The sequence below is a fragment of the Moschus berezovskii genome, chromosome 3 (assembly GCF_049115385.1).
Source record: "Moschus berezovskii isolate FMDL1 chromosome 3, NW_MosBer_1.0, whole genome shotgun sequence".
In the NCBI taxonomy this organism is placed as follows: domain Eukaryota; kingdom Metazoa; phylum Chordata; class Mammalia; order Artiodactyla; family Moschidae; genus Moschus; species Moschus berezovskii.
The window spans coordinates 88,346,088-88,356,088 of record NC_142462.1 but is presented as its reverse complement, the minus strand read 5'-3'; the positions used below and the strand labels follow the sequence as shown (position 1 = coordinate 88,356,088).

Below are 10,001 nucleotides of genomic sequence, written 5' to 3'. Positions count from 1 at the left end.
TTTCAGTTCAGTTCAGTCGCTCAGTCGTGTCCGACTCTTTGCGACCCCATGAATCACAGCACGCCAGGCCTCCCTGTCCACCACCAACTCCAGGAGTTCACACAAACTCATGTCCACAGAGTCGGTGATGCCATCCAGCCACCTCATTCTCTATCGTCCCCTTCTCCTGCCGCTCCCAATCCCTCCCAGCATCAGAGTCTTTTCCAGTGAGTCAACTCGTCGCATGAGGTGGCCAAAGTATTGCAGTTTCAGCTTTAGCATCAGTCCTTCCAATGAACACCCGGGATTGATCTCCTTTAGAATGGACTGGTTGGATCTCCTTGCAGTCCAGGAGACTCTCAAGAGTCTTCTCTAGAACCACAGTTCTGTCTTTATGCTCCCTTAAAAAATTCATCAGCTCCCTTGGCATCAACTTGTATCTTGGTGCTGATGGTTCCTAAGGAACCGACTGCAAGTCCAAAGTCAACACACATGTACAGCAATTAGAATGTAATGTCTTTTACGTTGTCATTTATACTAGTCAACTTTCTAAATTTTTGTTTCCCTCATGGGTACTAATTCTTCTGATCACTGCAATTTCCAACTTTACTTTAGTATAAAATTATGCCCCTCTTCTAAAATTCTCTTTAAGGGCTTCCCTGGTGGTCCAGTGGCTAAGACTCTGTACTCCCAGTGCGGAGACCTCTGGTTCAATCACTGGTCAGAGAACTAGATCCCACATGCTGTAACTTAGGATCCTGCATGCCACATCTAAGACCAAGCACAGCCAAATAAATAAACAAAAATAAAATTCCCTTTAAGTAGTCAGCAAGTTGCTTCTACCTTTTTCTACAAAATAACTCTTGAATTAATCCTTTTGTCTCCTTTAGCACTGTGTCGCTTACTACAGTGCTTGGTATAACATAGGACGTTGGTCAAATCGGTTGATTTGTTGGTTGATTAAAAGTCTACCTAAGTCTAGTGCCTCATAAGTTTAGGCCTTGACCTCATAAAATGGTAATTACATACTCACTCCCCTTGATGGGAAACCTAGCAGCTTTCCACTGCCAATGGAATAAGTTTCAAATCCCAAAATCTATCCCACCTATCTTGTGCAAAATGGGCTTACCTTGTGGCTCAGGGGTAAAGAATCTGCCTGCCAATGCAGGAGATTCAGGTTTGATCCCTGAAGAAGGAAGATTCCCTGGAGAAGGAAATGGCAACCTACTTCAGTATTCTTGCCTAGGAAATCCCATGGACAGAGGAGCCTGGTGTACCACAGTCCATGGGGTTACAAAAGAGTTAGACATGACTTAAGGTCTAAATAACAACACTAATCTTGTGCAAATTTGCTAGAGCCTAAAATGGCTCCTCAAGTATGCTGGGGAGAATATGAGCATTCCTTTTTCCATTCTGTTGGTCTTTCTCTCCACACAACACTTTGAAACATTGTGCAAATGATCTTTTACTGTTGGAAAAATTTACCTACTTGTCAATAACGCTTAGATTCTATGATTCCCTTCTCATTTCCTTCAAATAAAATGCTTTCACAATCTAACCCCGCATTCACTACTCCAACAAGATACCAACAGGACCATCATCTCCCAAGTACAGATGCCAGGGGATATTCTTGATCCCTCCCTCTCCTTCACCACACTATCTATAGTACAATTCCTCTCTGGAGTCAACTCTCTACAAATATATTGCCAACTCTAATGTAAGATATAGCATTTTCCACTTACTTTCCTTCTTTACCTCAAATTTTATTGTAGTAAAATACACATAAGATGGTCAACATGAAATTGGACATATTAACCATTTTTAAGTGCATATTTCAGTGGTATTAAGACATTCATAGTTTCACTGAGTTAGACAAGGCTGACTATGAGCCATGGCTCAATGAAACTACGAGCCATGCCACGTAGGGTCACCCAAGATGGACGGGTCACGGTGGAGAGTTCTGACAAAATGTGGTCCACTGGAGAAGGAAATGGCAGTCCACTTCAATATTGCTGCCTTGAGAATCCCATGAACAGTATGAGAAGGCAAAAAGATAGGATACTGAAAGATGAACTCTCCAGGTCGGTAGGTGCACAATATGCTACTGGAGATCAATGGAGAAATAACTACAGAAAGAATGAAGAGATGGAGCCAAAGCAGAAACAACACCCAGTTGTGGATGTGACTGGTGATAGAAGCAGGGTCTGATGCTGTAAAGAGCCATATTGCATAGGAACCTGGAATGTTAGGTCCATGAATCAAGGCAAATTGGAAGTTATCAAACAGGAGATGGCAAGAGTGAACGTCGACATTTTAGGAATCAGCAAACTAAAATGGACTGGAATGGGTGAATTTAACTCAGATGACCATTATATATACTATTGTGGCAAGAATCCCTTAGAAGAAATGGAGTAGCCATTATAGTCAACAAAAGAGTCCGAAAAGCGGTACTTGGATGCAGTCTCAAAAACGACAGAATGATCTCTGTTCATTTCCAAGGTAAACCATTCAGTGTCACAGTTATCCAAGTCTATTCCCTGACCAGTAATGCTGAAGAAGCTGAAGTTGAACGGTTCTATGAAGACCCACAAGACCTTCTAGAACTAACACCCAAAAAAGATGTCCTTTTCATTATAGGGGACTGGAATACAAAAGTAGGAAGTCAAGAAACACCATGAAAGTGAAGTTGCTCAGTCGTGTCTGACTCTTCGCGACCCCATGGGCTGTAGCCTATCAGGCTCCTCCGTTCATGGGATTTTCCAGGCAAGAATACTGGAGTGAGTTGCCATTTCCTTCTCCAGGAGATCTTCCCAAGCCGGGGATTGAACCCGGGTCTCCCACATTGTAGGCAGACGCTTTACCATCTGAGCCACCAGGGAAGTTCAAAAGCAACCAGCACCTCCTTCGAGCCAGAATCAAACCAGCAACCTAGGATGACCACACGTGTCAGATCTGCCGTCCTCCACTCTGCAGGCTATCAAAGGGTGAGCTGGACTAACATGCAAATTTGGCCATGGAGTACAGAATGAAGCAGGGCAAAGGCTAATAGAGTTTTGCAAAGAGAATGCACTGGTCATAGCAAACACCCTCTTCCAACAACACAAGTGAAGACTCTACACATGGACATCACCAGATGGTCAATGCTGAAATCAGATTGATTATATTCTTTGCAGCCAAACCTGGAGAAGCTCTATAAAGTCAGCAAAAACAAGACTGGGAGCTGACTGTGGCTCAGACCATGAACTCCTTATTGCCAAATTCAGACTTAAATTGAAGAAAGTAGGGAAAACCACTAGACCATTCAGGTATGACCTAAATCAAATCCCTAACGATTATACAATGGAAGTATGAAATAGATTTAAGGAACTAGATCTTATAGACAGAGTGCCTGATGAACTATGGACAGAGGTTCGTGACATTGTGCAGGAGACAGGAAGCAAGACCATCCAAAGAAAAAGAAATGCAAGAGAGAAAAATGGCTGTCTGAGGAGGCCTTACAAATAGCTGTGAAAAGAAGAGAAGTGGAAAGCAGAGGAGAAAAGAAAAGATATACCCATTTGAATGCAGAGTTCCAAAGAATAGCAAGGAGAAATAAGAAAGCCTCCCTCAGGGATCAGTGCAAAGAAATAGAGGAAAACAATAGAATGGAAAAGACTAGAGATCTCTTCAAGAAAATTAGAGATACCAAGGGACCATTTCATGCAAAGATGGGCTCAGTAAAGGACAGAAAAGGTATGGACCTAACAGAAGCAGAAGATATTAAGAAGAGGTGGCAAGAATACACAGAAGAATTGTACAAAAAAGATCTTCACGACCCAGATAGATAACCACAATGGTGTGATCACTCACCTAGAGCCAGGTATCCTGGAATGTGAAGTCAAGTGGGCCTTAGGGTGCATCACTAAGAACAAAGCTAGTGGAGGTGATGGAATTCCAATTGAGCGATTTCAAATCCTAAAAGATGATGCTGTGAAAGTGCTACACTCAATATGCCAGCAATTTGGAAAACTCAGCAGTGACCACAGGACTGGAAAAGGTCAGTTTTCATTCCAATCCCAAAGAAAGGCAATGCCAAAGAATGCTCAAACTAATGCACAATTGCACTCATCTCACACACTAGCAAAGTAATGGCCAAATTTTTCCAAGCCAGGCTTCAACAGTACATGAACTGTGAACTTCCAGATATTCAAGCTGGTTTTAGAAAAGGCAGAGGAACCAGAGATCAAATTGCCAACATCTGCTGGATCATTGAAAAAGCAAGAGAGTTCCAGAAAAACATCTATTTCTGTTTTATTGACTAGGCCAAAGCCTTTGACTGTGTGGATCACAACAAGTTTTAGAAAATTCTTCAAGAGATGGGAATACCAGACCACCTGACCTGCCTCTTGAGAAATCTGTATGCAGGTCAGGAAGCAACAGTTAGAACTGGACATGGAACAACAGACTGGTTCCAAATAGGGAAAGGAGTACGTCAAGGCTATATATTGTCACCCTCCTTATTTAACTTATATGCAGAGTACATCATGAGAAACGCTGGGCTGGAGGAAGTACTTTAGCTGGAATCAACATTGCTGGGAGAAATATCAATAACCTCAGATATGCAGATGACACCACTCTTATGGCAGAAAGTGAAGAAGAACTAAAAAGCCTCTTGATGAAAGTGAAAGAGGAGAGTGAAAAAGTTGGCTTAAAGTTCAACATTCAGAAAACAAAGATCGTGGCATCTGGTCCCATCACTTCATGGCAAATAGATGGAGAAACAGTGGAAACAGTGACAGACTTTATTTTGGGGGGCTCCAAACTCACTAGAGATGGTAACTGCAGCCATGAAATAAAAAGACACTTACTCCTTGGAAGAAAAGTTATGACCAACCTAGATATCATATTAAAAAGCAGAGATATTACTTGGCCAACAAAGGTCCGTCTAGTCAAGGCTATGGTTTTTCCATGTATGGATATGAGGGTTGGACTATAAAGAAATTGAGCCCGGAAGAATTGATGCTTTTGAACTGTGGTGTTGGAGAAGACTCTTGAGAGTCCCTTGGACTGCAGGGAGATCCAACCAGTCCATCCTAAGGGAAATCAGTCCTGAATATTCATTGGAGGGACTGATGTTGAAGCTGAAACTCAAATACTTTGGCCATGTGATGTGAAGAGCTTACTCATTTGAAAAGACTGATGTTGGGAAAGGTGGAAGGCAGGAGAAAGGGCCGACAGAGGATGAGATGGTTGGATGGTATCACCGACTCAATGGACATGAGTCTGAATAAGCTCCGGGAGTTGGTGATGAACAGGGAGGCCTGGCGTGCTGCAGTGCATGGGGTTTCAAAGAGTCGGACTAGACTGAGTGACTTAACTGAACTGAACTGAACTGAAGACATTCATACTATTGGGCAACCATCTTCGCCATCCATCTCCGAAACTCTTTTCATCTTGCAAAACTGAAATTTGCATCCATTAAAAGATTACTTTCCATGACACTCTACTCCCCACCCCTGGCAGCCACATTCTATTTACCACTATTCTGTTACTATGAATATACAATGGAATATTATTCAGGCGTCAAAAAGAAAAGGAAATCCTGCCACTTGCAACCAGGAAGACAAACTGGAGGACATTGTGTTAAGTGAAACAAGACAGACACAGAAAAATAAATATTGCATGGTCTCATTTAAATTTTTCACTTGCCTGATAACCTGGTTTCCTTAGCTCCAGATTTGCCTTTTTCTCTAATCCATTATCCATCTGTAGCAGGGGTCACCAGATTGTAGTTGGAAGGACAAATTTTGCCTACTGCTTCTTTTTGCAAGAAAGTTTATTGGACCACATTTATTTGTTTTTATCCATGGCAGTGTTTTCTGGAAGATTCCCTGAAGAAGGGTTAGGCTACCCACTCCAACATTCATGGGTTTCCCTGGTGGCTCAGACGGAAAAGAATCTTCCTGCAATGGGGGAGACCTGGGTTTGATCCCTGGGTTGGGAAGATCCCCTGGAGGAGGGCATGGCAAACACACCCTAGTATTCTTGCCTGGAGAATCCCCATGGACAGAGGAGCCTGGAAGGCTATGGTTCACGGGATCACAAAGTCAGCAACTAAACACAACACACAACACAGCAGCATGGCAGTGTTTGTGCTACACAAACAGCACTAACTAGCTGGACAAAGATCATGTGGCTCAGAAGCATAAACTATTTATTAACTGGTTCTTTATGCAAAAAGTTGGCTGACCCTAGATCTATAGCGATGAATGATTTTCCTAAAGTTCACATATAATCACATTCAGTACAATCACTCAGTTGTGTCTGACTCTTTGCAACCCATGAACTGCAGCACACCAGGCCTCCTCATCCATCACCAACTCCCGGAGTTTACCCAAATTCTTGTCCATTGAGTCGGTGATGCCATCCAACCATCTCATCCTCTGTCGGCCCCTTCTCCTCCTGCCTTCCACCTTTCCCAGCATCAGGGTCTTTTCAAATGAGTCAGCTCTTCGCATCAGGTGGCCAAAGTACTGGAGTTTCAACTTCAGCATCAGTCCTTCCAATGAACATCCGGGACTGATTTCCTTTAGGATGGACTGGTTGGATCTCCTTGCAGTCCAAGGGACTCTCAAGAGTCTTCTCCAACACCATAGTTCAAAAGCATCAATTGCTGCTTAGTTTAAAATATTTCAGTGATTTCTCACTGCTCTTAAAGTAAAATCCAAAGAATTGACTCTAATGAAACCTTCATCATGGATCTGTCCTGGTCTCATTCTACGCTCGATCCTTTACTGTACTCCATTTGCACTAAAGTTCTTTGTGTTTCTCACAACCTGCCAATATCCTTCTTGCATCCAAGATATTTGTACAAGTGATTCTTTTCTCAGAATGACTTCCTCCCCTTACATCACCCCTACCTAATGTCTTGGCCATTACTTACTGTCCAGGAAGCACAGAACCCTTTGCAGTCACCACCTCCATCCCTGAGAGAGCCCTGCATTTCTGTTTCTTTGCTTTTTCTAGAACAGCTCTGATTTATTTCTGTCTTTTTTCTAGCTATTCATCCTAGTGCCAATTTTTGAAGGATAGCCTTCTGCTTCTAAACACACATCCTCTTCTGTAATCTGTTTCAGGAAGTGATTAGAAAGAGAAAGGTACTTCATTTGTTGCAGTTGTGATGAGGTAGAAGATAGGAGACCTGGGGTAAGGCATCTGGCCAGTTGCTCAGAGAGAGTCTTGTAAGAGCTGCCATCACTGTCTTAGGCTTCACATATTCCAAGAGCTGGACCATGGCGAGTGAGACATCCAAAGTAGATTTGGTCAGTTTTGCACAGTGTATAAAACTCAGGGAGAATAATTCACATTAACCAAACTCACTCATAAAGTTGTAAAAAAAAAAAAACCCAGCATTTCTGCTCATCATTTTTACAGAGTAATAGGGAATATACATCTAAATTGTAGCTTGTTTATTCTTTTTCATTGCTGAATAGTATTCCATTGTATAGATGCCCCATATTCTGTTTATTTATTCACCACCTGATGGTCTTGTTCCAGTTTGCAGCTATGATAAATGATGCTGCATTCACAGGCATGTCTTCATTTGGATATATGTTTTCATTTCATTTGAATAGATTTCTAGAGCTGAAATTTTAGCATTGTATGGTAAGTCATGTTTACTTTTTTTTTTTTTGGCTCTATTGCATGGTTTGTGGGATCTTAGTTCCTCAACCAAGGGATTAAACTCTGGGCCCTCACAGTGAGAGTGTGGCATCCCAACTGCTGGACTGTGAAGGAATTCCTAGGTCATGTTTGACTTTTTAAGAAACTAGTGAACTCTTCTTCAAAGTGGTCATAACGTTTTACATTATAACCAACAACATATGAGGGTTCTAGTTAGGGTTCCTCACTAACACTTGATATTGTCTTTTTATAATGAGGATGCAGTGGTATCCTATGTATCCACTGCATTTCCCTGGTGATTAATGACTGTTAGCATATTTTCATATGCTTTATATTCCTTACATATATTTTAAATGAAATGAGTATTAAAATCTTTTGGCCATTTTTAATTGAATTATTTGTCTTTTTAATGAGTTATGAGTTCTTTATGTATTCTGGATGCAAGTCTTTTATGAAATATACAATTTAGAAATATCTTCCCAATCTGTCACTTATCTTGTCTTTTCTATCTGCTGGAGCACAAAAGTGTTTAATTTTGATAAAATCTAATTTATCAGTTTTTTTCTTTTATATTATGCTTTGGTGTCCTATCTAAGAACTCTTTGTCCATCCTAAGTTTCTTAAGGTTATTACTTAAGATTTCTGTGACAAATTCTGTGAAGTTCTTAGATTTAGATTTTTAATCTATTTTGGATTAATTTCATATATGTAATGTGAGATGAGGGTCTGAGTTCATCATTGTGTATGTGTCTGTTTAATTACTGCAACACCAATTGCAAGAATTGAGAGAATTACTGCAAGAATACTGTTTCCCTTTTGAAGTGTCTCAGTATCTTTGTTGAGTACTGAGTAACTATAAATGTAAGGATATATTTCCTTCCTACATCACATTCCTTCCTTTTATTTTTCTCCTTGCTAAGTTTCTTCCATCTGCACTTTTTCGGGTGTTGGTCCGTTGATAGTAATCTGTTTGCTTTTGAACGACGGAAAATGACTTTATTTTGTTCTAACTCAACAATAGCGAAGTGCAGAATTCTAGGTCAGCAGTTCCCTTCGACCTCTCTTCCTCCTCCTCCCATTCTTCCTCCTCCTCTTCTTCCCCTCCGCCTCTTGCTTCCTCCTCCTCCTCTTCTTCTTGACACTTTAAGAATAAGACTTAGACTTTTGGCCTCAGTTGCTGCTTGTAAGAAACCTGCTGTCTGTCTCTGTAAGTGTTGTTTTTCTGTGGGTAATTGGTCTCTCCTCTCTGTTAGATTCTGACACTTCATTGTTATCTTTGAAACTCTGTAATTTCACCCAGATCAGTTGATTTGTAGATGTTCTGGACACACAATGCACACTTTCTAGGAAGGCACATGTCTTTATTTAATTCCGGTAAATTCTAAGCTATTTAGTTTCTAAAACTTGCCTTGCTGCCATTTCCTCTGTCGTGTGGAATTCCTCCCAGGTGAGAAGTCTCTCAAGGCTATATGTCAGCTGCACTCACATCGTTGCATCTTCCCTGACATCCTCCTCCTCTGCTTCCCTCACTTCTTACAGCCTCTGCTGGGGAGCAGCCCCTCTGTAACTCATGTGCACAAGAATCATCTCTGCTTCTAAGACCTACAGGTTGTCAAGTGCCCACAGCCACACACGGGTGAAGGGTCAAGCACGCTTTCAACCGTTCCAGGTGGCACCTCCTGAGGAGAGGCTGGCAGCGAGGCGGGTGGAACGGGACTCTGGGACCAGGCCACGGGTGTGCAGCTTGGATGAGCTGTGTACTGGGGGCATGAGTTACCCACTCTCAGCTCATGGTCTTCCACGCTCAGTACTGGATCGTGGTGGTCTAAGGGCCTCAGCTCGTCCCCTTCCTGCCTCATTCTACTCCTGGGGCAGAAAGTTCCAGCTCTGGAGTCTGGTTGACCTGAAGCTACTCTGTCAGCCTGGGGGTGGGGTGTAGCGTGGGAGCCTGGTCTCCCGCCATCTTCTTTTCAAGCCCAGCTTCTGGCAACTTGTTCTGCCCTCCTTCCTCTCAGGCCTTCTCTTTTTACTTCTTAATAGCCTTTTCTTCTCTTAAAAACCTTCCTCTTGCATATCAAAAACTTCGGCTCTTAAAAGTTTTGTTTCAGATGGATCTGGGATCAAGAGCTTATTTTGGAAGTTAAAACACTGAACACTGACTATTTCTTTCTCTCTGTGTTTAAACTGCCCTCCTTCTCCTCCTGGTTCTCTGGGAGCTGAACAAGGAGGAGAAAAAAAGCAAAGAACAGACATTTGTATTTCAAGATGCTTTCCTGCCATAGAATCTAAAGTTCATTGGCACAGAGCCTGGTAGATACTGCATGTGCAATACATGTTCTCTGTATACTTATTTATTCATT

At 42.0% G+C, this 10,001-nt stretch overlaps 1 non-coding gene across 1 annotated transcript; it reads right to left on the bottom strand.

Annotated features, from left to right (window-relative positions):
- Positions 1–2,786: 2,786 nt before the first annotated feature.
- On the bottom strand, positions 2,787–2,858 carry TRNAC-ACA (transfer RNA cysteine (anticodon ACA)). The gene has a single exon. It is a non-coding gene; the product is annotated as a tRNA-Cys (tRNA).
- Positions 2,859–10,001: the final 7,143 nt, after the last annotated feature.